This window comes from Gobius niger, assembly GCF_951799975.1.
Source record: "Gobius niger genome assembly, chromosome: 17".
In the NCBI taxonomy this organism is placed as follows: domain Eukaryota; kingdom Metazoa; phylum Chordata; class Actinopteri; order Gobiiformes; family Gobiidae; genus Gobius; species Gobius niger.
The window spans coordinates 14,755,002-14,773,513 of NC_136868.1; positions in this window are offsets into that span (position 1 = coordinate 14,755,002).

Sequence of the window (18,512 nt, forward strand, 5' to 3'; positions counted from 1 at the left end):
TCCAAGGAGACGAGCGGGAGACGTCCCACTCCCAGTAAATTTGGGTCTGAGAAGAGATGAGCTGCACACAGCAAAGGTAAAATAAATGCTTGTATTTAATTCTATTTATTGAGTGAAAAGTTAGATGGTGCGGCTAACCACTAAACTCAAGCCTTAGGTGAGCACATTTTCTCCAGTTTGGCTTTACCCAAATCTAAAAGCCTACAGCCTATAGACCAGTGTAATGCTTAATTTGAAAGCTAAGACCCACAAAAGTATCTAAGCTTTTTCCTCTTTATTATTGTCATATTTTCGTCATTTCATGTTTCATCATGTTTTTGTTGCTTTTTTGACATGTTCTGGTCACATTTTTGTGGCTTGATCACAGTTACATTACAATAAATAACGGGGGACAAGGGGTTAAGACAAAGCTTTGACAGGTTTACACACTGTGGAAAGAGCAACCCAATCTTTTTCTCAACTAATAGCCCTGTTCATTCAAAATAATAATACTGTAGTAAAAGTAAAAAAGTCCTGTTTGATAAAAAAAAAATACTCCAAGAAGTATCAACTACATGTACTGGAGCATTGGTGACAGTGCACAACCGTCGGCTGAGCTCTTGGGAGTTGTTTTGTTTCCTACGGAGTTTGACGGATGCCTCGAACGCTGCAGACAGAAAGGTATGACTACAATAATAGACAATAATAGCAGAAGACACAGCAGTTGTCTTTGTTTGCTCAGAGTGACGCGCAGTGACACGAGGAGAGGCAGAGGCGGTGTTTGTCCCATGGTTAACGGCCGTCATATGGCTTTACGTACAGCAGTTGTGCACATTCAATGGGCCTTTTATAATCCGATGTTTGAGATTTCAGTTTCAAGCCTCAGTCAGATGCACATTTGCTACTTAATTATTACACTGTTTTCTTTCATCACTTTGACAGATGGTTGCACATAAAAGGAAGGGATATATAAAGAAACTATGTCAAGAAGAAACTGCGATATTTCATCATGAAAAATAGAACAGCTTGAGTTTGATGGACTGAAAACCACGTTTCAAACAAAGGAGGGAAAGAAGTGGACTAAATTGTATCATCTTAAGATTAGGAATGTCAAATACTGCATTAATACTGCCACTATTTTGGTAATGGACAACATTCGGTTAACCAGAAACACATCCTAGATTATGAAGTTTGACAATTAGGGATGCAGGAAAACTGGAACTACTGGAAAAAATACGATATCGGGTATCGGCTACAAATATCCGATACTGAACCGATACCGAAACAAAACTTATAACGTAGATCTAACTGAATATGGGCATGCCATATATCGTTTTAAAGCCAAGAACCTGGAGAATTCAATCGCCGATTTAGTTTTAACCTCCGCAAATGTATTTTTATCGCCGTGCAAAATGCAGTGCTAGCAAGAGCATGCTAAAGCTAATGAAAGCTAATCAAGGCTGAGTCAGAAACAATGATAGAAATACCCAAAGAAGCCTAATACAATATAAATAACCACTGCTGAAGCCAAGTGTTGTATTTTAGTTTAAGAAATAACTTTAAACATATTTTTAATGATCATGTCATGTGAGTTGTTTAGTTCGGGAATGTGACGTCATATCGCTAAGCATTTTGGGATTTGCAGCTATTGTAAATTAATGGAGATTTTAAAAGTTAAAATGCTGGAGTTGTTGTTCACATCAAAACACTTGGACACCACAGTGTGTTAGATGTATTTACCAGCATTTACCAGTAACTCAGCAGCTAACAGAGTTGTTCCACTGCTTTTTTCTCCACTCTTTATACTGTTTTTAGCTAATGTTAGTTAATGGAAATGCATGCTTACAGCTGCAACGATGGCGGATCTCCATGGTAACTTTCCTCGAACTCCGAATTCATCCATTTGTTTATCAATAAATATAATTAAACATCATGAGAATAAAATATGACTTAATTACATTTTTCACTCAGAGAAAACCTCTTTTGAGAAAGTCTCTTGGTATCAGTAAATATCGGATGTCGGCAGATACTCAAACCCCAGTATCGGTAGCTGGATCGGTCCATCTCTATTGACAATAATTAAATTGTTTTAGAGCTTTCTTTATAAACTGCGTCACAGCTTCTTCAGAACTGGGATCATGTTTGTGTTTTTGTTCCTATGCCGTAAATCCTTCATCTTTCCTGCTCTCTTTGTCTTATTGATTAATCAGGAAGGACCCTCCCATGGACCGCCTGACCTTAAACTTAAGAAACAACACAACATCGGAGCCAAATGCGCTAGATAAGATTTGACAAACGTTGAACAATTCTGATGAAAATAAAACAAAAAGATTGAACCTTTGACATAGATCATTTTAATCTTCTCAATCCTAATGTTCATGACGAGTTTATTGTGGTTCTTCGACTGGGCTGAGGTTACTTTGTCCTGTCCTCGGCTCTATCTTTGTTTCTCGGGCATCTCACACAATGTCGACAACAAATCTGCCTGGTTTAACACGGTGTGCGTGATTACAAACAGCGCGGTGTCAAACCCAGACGTAAGGTTTCTTTAGAGGGGATCAATGTTGTTTCTAGTGAAGCCAGCAAAACCTGCTCAAGGATCAGTCACCGCACGAACGCGAAATATGGCCTTTGTGAGAAATTACACAGAACAAAAGATTACATTACCTACATTTAGTAACATTGTCCAGGTGTGTGTTTTACGAGTAGTGTCTTATAAATATTGGCTAATATTGGGAAAAACTTCACTTTCGCAACATACATAGCCTTACCAAAAAAAAGATCCCACGCTCTGATATTTGTTTGGACGCCTTTAGCTTTGATTGCAGCACGCCTTGGCTGTGACACTGTTTTAATGAGCTTCTGCAATGTCAAAAGATCCACTATCGCGTTCACTTTTCACCAATATCTTGTATTGTTTATGGGAGAGAGTGACCACTGTGCAAAGCCTTCTCCAGCACATCCCAAAGATCCTCAGTGGAGTTAAGATCTGGACACTGTATTGGCCAATCCATGCGTGAAAGTGACTCTCTTTCACAATGTGAGCCTGATTAATCCTGGCTTTGTCATCTTGGAAGATGCCCGTGTCACCAGGGAAGAACAAATCCATTGATGGAATAACCTGTTCATTCAGGATGTTCAGGTCGTCAGCTGATCTCATTCTTTGGGCACAGAGTGTTGCTGAACCTAGACCTGATCAACAGTAATAGCCCCAGATCAGAACAGTTTGTTGAATTATTCTTGTCAGGCAGTGTGGTTTAAACTTTAAAGCTACAGTAGTCAGGAATATCTTTATAAACACGGAAAAAACTAAAAGGTAAACAATTTGTGCGTAAAGTCAATGTAAAAGCAAGAAAAGGATTTGAGGGATTTTTACCAAAGACCAACCAAACAATTGGGAGTGGGACAAGAATAATTTTAAAAAGGTGTCAAAGAACTGACGACAGATAGACAGGACAGGTATAGCCTAGACATGTTTGCACTGCTCCAAAGGTCAGCGGTCACCCCCACCCCCTCAGTGATTACTAGTGTGGTCATGTCCTTAGGCAAGACACTTAACCCTCCTTGCCCCTGTTTCTGCGAGAGCTGCCGTATGAAAGTAGGAATGAATGGGTGAGTGGTTCTTTGACGTAAAGGCGGACAATTGAAGTGGAGACAGAATACATCGTACATCTGGGTGTAGAGCTGGATTGGCAGGTGCTCATTATTGTTTTGCAATGCATTGTGTGACATAGGATTCCCATGCATTTTGTGTTTTTAGACAGTTCAGAGGTCGGCACGTGTTACTATACGACAACAACACTAAAGCAGGAGCAGCCCCTGGCACAATCTCTCTCCAACCACTTCAAGCACTCTACTATTTTTAAACATCTTGAACTTGGCTGGTATCTCCACAATGGAATGGAGTACTACTAAAACAACATACCTTTTCTATCTGGTCTTATGTGTTTACAATTTAGACAGCGAGATGAGATTTTCCCAAATGAATCTGTGAAACGCTGCTGTGTTTAAATGCCCAGGTGAAGTCTTACTCCTATGTCTCCGTCCGATTTAAATCCCCCAAAACAGCAGCACTTGATACAAGCCGTCACACGTAAAGTCTATTGTCCTCCCGTCTCTGAGTCATTGCAAATCACATCCAAAAAGGCGTGTGAAGAGTCAGTCAGCTGGAGAGAGCGTAGGATCGATGTGTGTGCGTGTAACAGTTAGAAATAATATGGGCGTGGTTGTTTTTTTCTTTTTCCTGTTGTAACTGATTAACCCTGAGGCCGACTGACTGTTGTAAACTTATGAAACAGGTTGAAAAACTGGCTCCGCGTCGCCTGTCTTTGTCTCGTGTCCGTAAGCTGAGTTGGCAGAGCAGCCCTGACCGACTGCTCATTTGTTCTGGTTGATAAACAGATATCGAATCCTAATTTGAGTGGTTACAATTTGTAATCACAAAGGCTGCAATTATTTAAGGTTCAATGTAACATATATAACATAATGGAGATCTTACATTTTGTACAAATGAACACCTTGTCTCTTTGCTTTGCAATTTAATTTATATTTGAATTTCTTTGCTCAAACATTCAAGCACTTACCACGGGCTACTTGCTCAATATATGCACAAATATTGTCAAATTATTAAGTGACGCGATATCCATGTCATATGGCAATATGGCAAAATCACTAAGGTACTGTGTCTGACAGAGATTTGCACATTCACCTAAAACAACCTGTTAAATGCGCTGTTAATATATAAAGAATACTGCAATTATATTGCCATTGCATTTGCAACATTATGAATTTTCCCTAAATCCCTAAAGGTAATCCTTACAACACAAATGTTCACCTTTTTCCTTGGTAAAATGAAGAATGTAGTTTGTAAGGTCATTACAACATTATTATTATAAGAAAGTGCCACTATACTGATAAGTAGGGCTGGGACAAAATATGGGATCAGACTTGGATCACAATACTTTTTGCTTTATCAAGTAAAATCGCAATATTTTCAGTACTTTAATGCACTTAACTTAACTTCAATAATGGCATTTAAATTGGTTAATAAACTTTGGACACATGACTTTTTACATTTTTAAGTTAAAGATATTACTTATGATAAATACTGTATCGCAAAACGGATCGGCCCCTGAGTGTCGTAATACTTATCAGATCGTGACTAACCCTACTGATAAGCAGACCTTTTTGTTGCTAAATGAACACAAAATTACAGGGTTAGATGGGACTGAATCAATAACAAAGCTTAGGGCGTGCTCGAATGGGTCTATAGAGTCTGTAAGCTGATCAGGCCGTGGGCACAGCAGCTCTGATCCGCAGCTCCACAGTTCGGGTCCAAACAGGAAACTGGCGGCTGTGGGAGGGAGCTCACCTCTGACACTCCTGTTGTTGTCAGTGGAAAACAAAGCCCAGTTCACAACCAGGCTAGTCAGACTTTGTTCTATAACAAACCACTTTAGGATGCCTGTTGAGTCCTGTCATTTTTCTTGCAGTGAGCCTTGCAAAAGCAAAACTTCAAACATGCAAACTGTGCACTTCTCAAGCCAAGGTTGTTATAAATCAGTTGCAATTTGATAACTTCCCTTTCCTTATTGCAGTGCCAAATTCAATCGGCTGCTTTCACCTAACCCTATTGTACAAACTGCACCCTCCTCTATTACACCATCAGCTAACACTGCACCCATCCATCTGCTCTTTGGTCTTCCTCCTACACGCTCTACACTCAGTATCCTTTATCCACTACTTCACCTTTGTACTTGGTTGTCTATAATCTAGAAGTTTATAGGAGCAGTGAGTAGGGCAGTATTAGCATTGGTGGTGGAGGAGGCAAAAGGTGGGGCAGTAGTTTTCATAGAGCTGGGTATAGAGAGTGTCTTGTCCTGTGTAGTAGGAGGCAGTGATTGAGGGAAACTTGATCAAACATGAACAACAATGATAAGACGTTGATATGATAGAACATAATGGTAAACCAGGTAACCTATGAATGCTAGCATTTATGGGGCTATATCGCTTTGCAATATATCACAATCTTGTCTTCTTTGTTGTGACATGTGCATCTTTTTGTAAACCAGATTTGCTGCAGATTGACCTAAACCCTGCCTTAACCGAGTGTATTTTCTCCAATTCGGCTTTACCCAGATCTTAAAGCTTCTGGACTAGAGTCTTAAGGCCAGTGTAATGCCTCATTTGAAAGCTAAGACCTACAAAACTGATCTTTGGACCTTTTTCCGCGTTGTTGCCGTGTCGTCGTCACTTTTTTCACTTTCTTTTTCATCTCATTTTTGCCACTATTTTCTTGTGTTTTTGGTCATTTTTTGTGACACTTTTTAAAAGGAACTTTTAGATTTGGGTAAAGCCAAACTGGAGATAATGTGCTCGGTTCAGGTGGGGGTTAAGAGGTTTGACAAAAGAGCCAGACTTTTAAAATGTTCAATATCAGACCGATTTACGATTTATATTTAATTTATACATTTTGGAAAGTCATCTTCTTATTGAAATCATTCAGGGTAAAATATCGTTTTAATGAAAAATCATATTAATTTCACACTTTGTGCATTGGAATATATTATGTCACTATTACATATGGCATCCGGCCCGCAGTATCGTATTGGATAGTAGGGCTGCACAATATATCGCAAAAATATTGTATCGTGATATTAGGTGATGCAATATCCGTATCCGTACCACAATATATCGTAACATCACGAAAGAGTTCGAATGACAGTTAAAAAAAATGCATTGAACAAATGCATTGAACTTATAATGTGTTAGAGTTAAACATTTCCTTTAGTTTAATTAGTTTCATTTAGTTGGTCCTGCTGTAGTGTTTTTTAATTCTTGTTTTGTTTATTAGTGACAAAAGTGCATCGTTCCAGCCCTAATATCTATGGTTTTATTGTTTTATGCAGGATTTCACAGATCTGAAGTACTTTGTTCCAGATTCGTCAACATAACACAATCTCAGCATCTCTCTCAGCTCTGCCACCTGTTTCCTCCTCAGTGCCACTGTCTCAGTGCATTACAAGATTGCAGAAACTTCTTTTTTATTGCCCAACAATACGCCCCACAACTCACAGTTAAGATTAATAGGACCACTTCATTGCTTGTCAGCGCTCAAACGTAATTGATGACACACAGCGTTCAGAGTAAACTTGGACAAACCCCGTGACACACACAGGCAAGTCTGAGCAGATACTGGGATAATATATACTGAAAAAACCAAATGTCTTTCCCTGACAGAGACACCTGACTAGTTTTCAGACGGGAGCATACATTACGAAGATGAATAGGTACCAGTTTACTGGTGGGTTTTTAACAGTCCACTTCTTTGTTTTTAATTATGCTGCTCATGTTGCAGCAGTCTTGTGAGCTATAAAATGAATTCTCCCTCTCAAGTGTAACAGACCCGCAGCAGTATGAAGTTGCATTAACAAATATAGGATTTACAGCCAGAGCTTAAAACTGGCACATATGCACAATACACACTCTCTTAGATTGTCACTGATATGGAAGCCTATTAGGCAAAAATCAAGAATAAATAAATAAACTTCTCCCTGTTTTTTTTTTTTCCTTTCTGGGGTCAAAGTCATAATAAATCAGCTGCCTCCAAGCGTGCAGTGATTTGCATATTTAATTTGGCATAAGGTTTACACCAGATGGGGCCAGCACAAAAGTAGGCTACACCTCTTGTGAGAAAACAGTTGTTTGTCATTTTCATTGAACAAGTCCTGCCAGTCTAAAGCAATATAAAATACTTAGGGTTACATCACGAGGAGAAACCGCAAACAGCTGCATCAATATGCAAATCGCTGCCTGATGCCAAAGGTTTCTCCTGCTCCGGTTTACACTGAAAACATGAGACCACCACCCCATGAAAAAATGATTAGTGGGACTTCTGATTAACTAAAGGTCAAATTTAGCTGCATTGAAGAGGGCTGCACAATTAATTGCCAAACCACAATGTCCCACAACTTCCACATCTCAAATGAAGATGAAAGATATATGGCAGCTTCACAGGGTTCTTCCATCTGACTGAGATTTACACATGTTTTGCTTCTCACATCACAAACAAAAATACATCAAAACTTTAAATGTAATCTAATCTAGTTTGATATGAAGAGTTCGTTTTTTAGAAGTGAATCTGAAGCCTACTTAACATCACACTAATGCATGAAGTGTGTCACCGAAGAGTTAAGTGGCACACGATCCGTCTCCACCACCACCTCTTGCCCCATGACCCCAGAGCAGTATTTGAAGCATGTCCCAGTGCAGTGACCCTCGTGTGAGCTGTGACAGTTAAAACTGGGCAATCCCTGGGTGCATTCACACGCACCTCTGCTCCTCCTCATGCTCCCTTACTGCTCCTGAACCAGGGTCCCGTCATGTGCAGAAATTCTCACCATTCACCGCACTTAAATCCAGGAGTATCACGTTTAACCCCAGAGTTCCACTGAAGCTCTGCAAAGGGCTTAAAATACACCAGCGCACGCTACACATTCAGTTGTTTTGTTTTGTTGTGAGGACAGACATAATCACTGCTATGACTGCGCTGAGCGGAAGGTGCATAGAAACTACTACAGTATGTGACAATGATAAAGAACACTGTTAGGCCGATTATGATGATGTAGAATATTAAGTATGGTCTGTGCAAATCAACACTAATGTAAGCTTTCTCAAACACCATTAAATCAACAGACTTTCTGGAAAAACCAACTCCCACCTCTTCAGCAATTCAAGGCAGGTTTATGTAATTAGTATTAGGGACTGAAGCAGGTAGAATTAATCAAAACTAATGAAAGTATCAGCTTTATTAGCTATGAATGAGGCATTATCAATATAAAGGAATTAACAACATGATATTTAAAGAGGGGGTATTATGCTTTTTTCAATCACACCAGTCTATAGCACACTACAATGATGACGAAACCTTCTGTTAGTCTGTAAATACAGTAAATTAGAAAAACTGCCTTATATAAAATTGCGTTCTCAAAATGGCTGTAGCAAATGTCTTGAAATAGGCCTCTGTCTCTTTAAGAACCTCTGAGCCTTTCCGACACGCCCCCTCCACACGCTGTCTGTGGCATCAGTGGGGAGGGGGTTCTGCTGAGGAGCAGTGGTTGGTTACTCGGCTGGTGACGAAAGCTCGGAGGCGTCTCCAGGAGGTGGGGGCGTTCCTAGGAGGACTCAGGCAAACCTATCCCCAAAATGGCTGCCATCAGAGTTTTTACAGATTACTCAAAAATACGTGAATGTGCCAAGGCAACACTTCAGGCATGTTTTTAATGAGGGAATGACATAATAACATGATGTAAAGCGTGAAAATGTCGATTTTGCATAATACCCCCCCTTTAAATTAGGCTCAAGGCTATAAGCAAAACGAATTTACATTAATTATGCAAATCAGTCATCACAAAATTCATCATTCAACAGAACTTCTGCATAATTCAATGGTAATGAAATGAGATAGGCTATCACCCAGTTTATGGACCTATTTTATTATCAGTCAGTTGCTGCTCCCTCGACAGTTGCAGAGACAGACTTGCATTGTTACAGTGACACTAAGTAATGGTTTGGTCAATACGTGGCTTGTTGTTCCCAAACGTCCCAACACCGCTCCTGAGCAGCCATCACTAGTAGAGGCTTTCCCCTAAGCTTAGACAGTGCATATAATATATTGGTGCGCTTGAATATCGGGCGCCACTAATTCTCATGACGCACAAAGTTCACAAATCCCTATTAATAACTTCTCATGGGGACAGATTTGGATGCGAAATAAGACACATGTGTAAGTACTCACCAGAAGGATAGTTTCTGTGGTCCCATAGAGAAAGCGCTAAGTCCAATGCCTGTGTGTGTCTACTTCCCAACGCGCCACCTGCTCCGCTGTGAACGGTGCGCTCTGGTCTGAGGGGAGCGACTCCCTCTCTGTTCACAACAGGAGCAGCGCCCGGTCACGTGACTCCACAGCCTGCACCTTTCTTTAAATATCGCCCTCAGCCAATCAGAGAGCAGCGCAGGAGCCTTGTTTTGTTACCTTTTTTTGTGGGATTTGATGCGATTGGTTGAGGAGGATAAAAAAGGTCCGCTTTATCTGTTCGCGTCGACCTGATTTTAGGGTCCCCAGAGGTTTCCACGCCCAGCCTACAGGAATACAGTTGTCTGTTTCTTTATTTTTATCTTTTCAAAATAGGCTTTCACCGGAGTAGAGTTCTTTTACTGTAATGACTATGAAATAAGGCTGACACAAGCTTATAAAATATAATCTTTTTTATTGTATTTAATTGGATACAGACAATGTTTAATCAACATCATAACAATCAACGTGATCCTATTTTACAAATGTGCAATATACAATAAAGGTACATCCTGGATTTTGATACCCCTATACCCCCCTCTTGTGGCCAGTCTAGGAACATGAAAGGCCTGTATAAACTGTACAAGCTACCAGAGGGAATTGTAGCCGATTAGTATAGAAAAGTATTTGATTTTAAAAAAAAAATACAGATAGCCTACAAAAAAGACAGAGAAAGTTGTTTCCAAAGATTTTTTTTTTTACATTTAGGCCGAGGTTTTCAGAGATTAAAGTAGGCTATGGTCATTCACATTTGATGCATTTCAAGTCAGAGTTAAAAAGTCATCATAAAGGCACAAATTTATAGGCTACTGTCAGCTCAAACCTATCCTTACTTATGCAACTACTCAAGTGGAAAGATTATAACCAAAGTCTGTACTCAGATAGGACAGCTACATGAAGAGCAGGGCCGTCGACAGACTTGCTGGGGCCCGGGGCAAGAGGGTCTCATCCCCCCACCCCCCTGGGAACTGGGGCCGATTCTAGTAAATGAATCTCTCCACACATCTTTATACTTTGTTATCTGTTTGGTGACAGTCGCCTGCTGTGCTCGTATCTCTTGTTCACATCAGGGGTGCGCTGGTTCTCGTAAGCCGACTCTGCTTTCAGGGTGTTGTGGTCGCTGGGCCTCACTCGTGGAGACGGCTGCCTGCTGCCGACCACCCGCATGTTGGCGTACACCGGGCTCTCCAAATCTGAAAGACATAATCGCCAGTAAGGTGAGTATATAGGCTAGAACAGCCTGATTCACATCAATTTATTATTATTTATCTCATTAGTGTGTCTCTAATAGTTGCCTTTATACATTTCATGTATATTTATAAACTATAATGTCATGCAATTGGAACAAAGTGGTTCATCTACAGTTAAATTGTGTGTTAAATGGCTTAAATTGTTGAATATTTTGCCAACAAAGGCCAACATATTTATCTATTTTATTTTGCTTTTTGCTTTTTAACCCTCAATCACACCTAGCATTGGGAGCTTTGACCAAATGTGCTTGAAACGTTAGAAAGCTATAGAAAAATTAAAATAATTGATATTTTTATTTTATTATTTTGAAGGTCTTTTTGTGTTATTGGAACATGCACTGAAGTAACTTTAGCTCAGAAAGTTGTCAATTAAAGGGTTAAATATTATTTTAAAGTAATATCATTTTTAAATGTATGAAAATAGGAGAACCAAAGTTCAAAATAAAATAAAAAGTTTCCTAAAATATCTGTCTTTGATTTTTTTTTTTATAGCTTTTTAAAATTTTGACCACAGTGAGTGAGGTTCTTTCATAAGTCTTTACTCGGAAAAAAATCTAACTGACATAAAACAATTTTAGATCACCAAAAAATGCAAATGTAATTTATTTTGCTCCTTGTGTGAATATTATGACTTCATTTACATGACTCAACAGCAAAACAGGAAATAACTAATTATGACACAATCAGTTAGTCTTTGATTTCATCTCTGTATTTAAATTGTTTAAATAATAGCTATAAATTGAAGGCATTTTTTAATATTATTTTTGACCCACATTTCATTCATCATAGAACAATGATTTAAAAAAGGAAAAAAGAAGGAGATAAAAGCATTATTCACTGAATAGGTGAAAAGTAGATATATACCAAAAAGTAATCTAAAAGTAATCTAACTTCTGCATTCATAGTTCACACTTGATTTGCTTTAATGCTGATATTTGTTGTTTACATTGCTTGCCTCAATAGATTTCTGCAGAAATTCACCGGTGTAGTATTTTTGTTTAATTGTCATACTGTACAAATGTCACTCTCATTGATGACTCAAACTGAGATAAAAGTGGGTGTCGCTGCGTAGACTTCAAAGCGGAGTCAGCTCGTGTTACTTCTGGATATTTTCTCTCACAATCGGTCAAGATCTCACCCTGCTCTTTCTCATGTATCACACAGCCAATGACTTTGTTTCCTTTACTAAATAAAAATCCTCAGCGCAGTTCTTGTTCAAACCACGGCTGACATGAAACATTGTCTAAAGCGTCTCATCCTGTGCTGTAAAACCACAAACCATGATCGAGACAGAGTCCACCTGCAACTTCTGCTGTGCAGCCTCTGTTGTTTCTTTGACAGCAGTTACAGTGGGCTGCATAAGTATCGGCCCCCCTTTAACTTTTCGACATTTTGCCACACTATGGACCATAAACATAAATATGATTAATTTAAATGTTTTATGAAAGACACTAAGACTAAGTGACACACACTCGTGAAGTAAAATGAAATGTATACATGATTTAGATTTTTTTGTAAATAAAAAAAACGAAAAGTATGATGTGCAAAAGTACTGCCCCCCCCTTTCCTTTTAGTGAAACCAACTGCCTTCAGAAGTTGCCTGATGATTTCTGAATGACCACATGATGACCCAATGACTAAATAGAGTCTACCTGCGTGTAATCTAATGTCAGTTCAAATACAGCTGCTCTGTGATGCTCTCAGAGGTCTGTTAAAGAGGGGGTATTATGCTTTTTCACATAGCTCCAGTCTATATCACACTACAATGATGACGAAAACCTTCTGTTGGTCTGTAAATGCAGTAAATTAGAATAACTGCCTTGTATAAAATTGCTCTCTCAAAATGCTCTTTCTGTCTCTTTAAGAACCTCTGACCCTTTCCGACACGCCCCCTCCACACACTGTCTGTGGCATCAGTGGGGAGGGGGTTCTGCTCAGGAGCAGTGGTTGGTTACTCGGCTGGTGACAAAAGCTCGGAGGCGTCTCCAGGAGGTGGGGGCGTTCCTAGGAGGACTCGGGCAAACTTATCCCCAAAATGAGTTTTTACAGATTACTCAAAAATACGTGAATGTGCCAAGGCAACACTTCAGGCATGTTTTTAATGAGGGAATGACATAATAACATGATGTAAAGCTTGAAAAAGTCGATTTTGCATTAATACCCCCCCTTTAAGAGATTATTGGGAAGCAGACAGCCACCATTTTTCCATTCCATGGATGGTGTATTTAACTGTACTTTGAGAGATGTTCAAAGGTTTGGAAATCTTTTTATAACCTAACTCTGTCTACTCCCCAATAGTCTCTTAACAGACCTCTGAGACCATCACAGAGCAGCTGTATTTGAACTGACATTAGAATACACACAGGTAGACTCTATTTAGTCAGTAGGTGAACATGTGATCATTCAGAAATCTTTATTCAACTTCTGAAGGCAACTGTTTGCACTAAAAGGAAAGGGGGGCCGGTACTTTTGCACATCACATTTTTATTTATATAAAAAAAATCCAGATCATGCTTAGTGTGTGTCTTTCACAACATTTCAATTAAATTGGTCCATAGTATGAAAGCAAAATGTCGAAAAATTAAAGGGGGCCCCATTCTTATGCATACCACTTATAGAAATTCACTCAGACTTCTGTTAATGAACTGATCGATACATGTATGATCATCATCATCTCAAGCACAGTTTCTTTGTGACTGATTGAGTTTCTGCTCGGTATGAGGTGAACTTGACATCGGCACTTAGAAAACACGTCCAAAATATTGCCAATTTGGCCGATCACACAAGATTTATTCATTAGGAACTGAATTGAACAGCAAAATGTTCGAGAATAACTGATGTTTTGTTTATGCGCAAATTATGAATAACCTAGGTTGAATATATTTTTCCAAAAAATGTTATCGTACATAATAGAAAATAAAATTCATTTGTCGTTCGTCTTAGTAGGCAATCTTGTGTCTAAGAGTCTCTATAATTAATGAAAATGGATAAAAGATCTGCACAGCCGGTATCTCCCAGACACCGTTTAATTGTTTAGCACTGAAAGCTACTGCCCAAAAAGTTACTAGGTTCTAAAAATAAAAAATGCAATTCTTTTCACCAATATTGCAAATATGGCAAATTAATTTACTTTCTATCAATTGACACATCCTTGAGTGTCTTAAGTAAAGCCTATAGCAAATCACATGCTCATTAAAACAGTAACCTTAAAGCACAATATATCAGTCATCTGCAACAGCCGTGGCCCCACTGACTTTCAAAATGTCGTATCAAACGTGCATAACAATAGTAACAGTTATCATAAGCTTTAAGTTTATTTTATGGGGTAATTGTTTGGTGTTTGAAAAATTCCGCTTTAACATTATACCGTCTGCAGGTTATTTTCTAATTGAAGTGTAGTACCTCTCTGCTTGAGTTGCCTCCTTCTCAAGACGAGAAACACAATCAGCAAAATCCCTAAAACGAATCCCGATACTCCCACCGCGACCCACATCCACCAGTCGCTCCACACAAACGGAGGCTTCTCCTGAAGTTCCTCTGAACCTGGAAGGCAGAAATAAACATTACATTTAGTTATTATCTGTTTTTTTCTTCCACATCATTAATAGGAATAAGAATTTTTTCACTGTCAGTTTCTACCCTTAAGTTATAAAAAGTCTTAAGATTGCCAGAACTCAATTGCCAAATTATAGACACACCTTTCTCAATAATTTGTAACGTAGACCTTGACCAATAAACTCTTATCTCTCACAAACAAAACAAATTAAACTATTCAAATTAAATATGCTGTGACGACACAATAGGCTAAGTCACTTGAGTAATTTTAAAAACCTGTCTACTTTGAATAACCAGAATTTTGAATAGTACTTACTGATTACTAGCTCTGTCCAATTACTGTCTTTGGACTTAAGCATTGGTATTTCCACTATAGCTTGGCATAAGTACCATCCACTGTCATTCTGGGAAACATTGTAAAGAGTCAGTGTCATATCCAGTTTACTGGAGAGGTTCCCATGGCTGGGTTTGTAGGGTCCGCTGCGGTTGAAGAACCAGGAAACCCTGCTTCGATTCGTGCTGTTGGGCCACAGGCGACAATGGAGATCCACGGTGGTGCCTTCAAGAATGACTTCTCTGTTTGATCTTTCATTCACGATGATGATTTTCGGAGTGGATGAGACCATTCCCGCTACTGGAATTAAACAAAGACATGTGTGTTTGCATAATGAAAAGCACACGGCCTACAATTATGCATCCACTAGTCTATAATGACGGCAAAATGATATCGTTAGCCACATAATTGCCTAACTCTTTTCTGCTTTGATTTTGGAAAACATGTAAAAAGATGTTTTATAGGAAACACATTGTTTTTCTCTTATTGCCATTTTAACAATACAAATTGACTTAGGCAGTTATGCTATGTGGCTAATGATATATTATATACAGCAACAATGGATTCAAAGGTATGCAAACATGAGCAAAAGTTCATGAGGTGCAAATACAATTACGCTATTTTGATTCACATAACAATTTCAACACATTTCGACTGGTCCATCTATATTAAGTCTTTTTATAGATGTGTTATATATTTTCTCTTATAGGCGCATACTGTATAGTTATGTGACACCATTGTAAAGTATTACCATAAAATATAATGTTTGATGGCAGTAAAAATACACTGTATGTATTTTGTCCGATATCAGGTTTTTAGTTTCGATGGTAAATATTTGTTTGACATCAAGGAAAGTCGCCTACCTGTCAATAGCAGCCAAATTTCCATTGTATCATGAGACAATCTTCCTCTCAGACTGCGCCGCTATGACCAGAAAGAGGCGCATGCACAGGTTTATGTGGGTGGGAGGAGGGGCTTTCTCCAACTCACTGTGAGAAAAGTGCAGTGCAAGAAAGCAATACCATATAATCATTTTTTGTAGTCATGCACGATGCTTTACTACTATCTCTTAAAGTTGCAAAATATAAGCGACTAAAATGTGAAGAAAATGAACCATCAGAAAATAGCAGGGTTCATGACTAAATCTAAATCTAAAACAGGACCAATGCCACAAAAATTGAACAAGGAAAAGCTGTGTTAAATTGAATAAAGACAGGAATAAACTTCAAAAAAGGCGTAAACAGGGCTTTCACTAAAGTGGCAAGAAGAAGCCCTGAGCAATGGCCAACCCTGTGCGGCAACTCCTATTGTGATATCGGGCTCTACAAAACCACTGATTGATTGAATGAACACCAACATAACCCACCACAATTAACAACACGGTGTATACTTTCTAGTGATAAACCCATGTACTGTTTCACACAACAATCGCAGCCTTAAACAATAGCTATAGAGATACCGCGTGTGGCTTTTGGTGCCAAGGTGCTAAACACAGTCACCATCCTGTTCCACTCTCAAACCAGGGCACGATTTCCTGTGACAAGTCATATTTAAATCATGTTTTGATGGTGCTCTTGATTATGACACATCACTAAGGCCCAATACATGACAGGTGGTATTATTTGATGAAGTAATTAACCTGCATGCTAAAGAGAGAACATATTCTGATGAGCATCCTGAGCTACGATGATGTGCCTTGTGCTTCTGCCATGAGGTACTGACTTTCATTATGAATCTCCTCTCACATCTCGATTTTATAATTGTATCATAAAGAGACAAAAAAAAAGGGGAACGGGGAAACTGCATTGAATCATACAGTGGGCTGCATAAGTATCGGCCCCCCTTTAACTTTTCAACATTTTGTTATACTATGGACCATAAACATAAATACATTTAATTGAAATTTCATGTGAAAGACACACAATCTCTCAAAGTACAGTTAAATACACCATTCAGGAATGGAAAGAGTCTGGCATCACGGCAAACCTAGAAAATACCTGTCTGTCCTCCTCAACTTACTGACCGAACAAGGACAGCACTGACCACAACTGTTACCAAGAAGCCTCTGGTGACCCTGGATGAACTGCAGAGAGCCACAGCTCAGGTGGGGGAAACTGTACACAGGACAACTATTAGTCCTACACTGCACAAATCTGGCCTTCATGACAGAGTAGCATTTTTTTTTTTTTTTTAAAGAAAACCATTAGAAGTCCTGTTTGCTGTTTGCCAGAAGCCTCTATGTGGCTTCTGGCAAACAGAAAACAGGACTTCATGGTCCCACGCTCCTTGAGGGATAGTTTTCAGTTTTCAAGAGTTACCTGCAGGTTTTTTCTTTGTGCTTGGTTTCTCAAGGCTAAACAGCAACAAGATACATTTTGTTGATTTCAAATTCAGCGATGGATAAAGTACAACTCATAATCTGAATGCATGTAGAAGCTTGAGTTAATAATAGAGTAATATGGACACTTTACACCAATGTTTACAACCAGCGGACAGGCACCTAGCAGGGGGAACTTATTGTAGATAAATACGAAACTAATTTCCATTGGTTTTTTTTCCTCATTATTATTTTTTTTTTTTTTACATAACATTAAATAATAGAGTTACAGTGAAAGCAAATACATTTTACTTGATTTGGGGCTCACTTTAACGACGGCACAGAGCTCAAGATGCTCGTGCTTTACATCACTAGCTCTTTACCATTCTGTTCAAAGCATCCTTTAGGCCTGACCCATTTTGAAATCAGATATGAAGCACTGTTGCAGTTTGTATATGATTCAACTCGACCGCACCAAATGAACTAGAGAGGAAATGCTTATAGGTCTTATGTTATGTTATATGTCAGGTGATAGATGAGATGGCCCTCAACAAAACCTTCACGTTTGTTTATCTAGCCCAGTTTTGCCCTCAGTTTGAGTTGATGCATAGAGGCGGAGGCTTATGTAATCACACTAATAACTTAAGTAAGCCGATATGTAATCCTTATGGGAGGCTTCAAGTACAGACACCGAACAAAACAAATGTAAATGTTAACATTATTCTGCAGATCCAAAGAGAATAAAAATACACTAACTGTAATAGGCCTATTTCCCAATTAGAGAAAGTAAATAGTACAATAAATATTCTTATCTTATTTATATAAAGCAACGTGGAGGTCTATTTATTGTTACATTTACATGAGTTGCACGACAGATGTAATTAATTATCAATAACAATGTCCTGATTCCAGCAAAAGTTGAAACACTATTGGCTACAATGAATGGAAGTTCCCTTGGCCAACCTGCAGACAGTCAGGGCAGTGGTTCCCAAGCTTTATGGTCTTGTGTGCCCTTTGAAATTATACTACCCTGTGTACCCTTTATCTCCAGGATCCTGCTACTAAATGTTTTACAAGGTGATCCACTGAACTCCTAAAGGGTTGCGTTCAAATTCAAACCTTGCACTGAAAAACATCATCACTTTTATTTGAAATACAACTCAGTTTCATCCTCTTTTTGCATTTTTTTTAAATCTGAAATTATTATTGAAATATCTCCTGCTA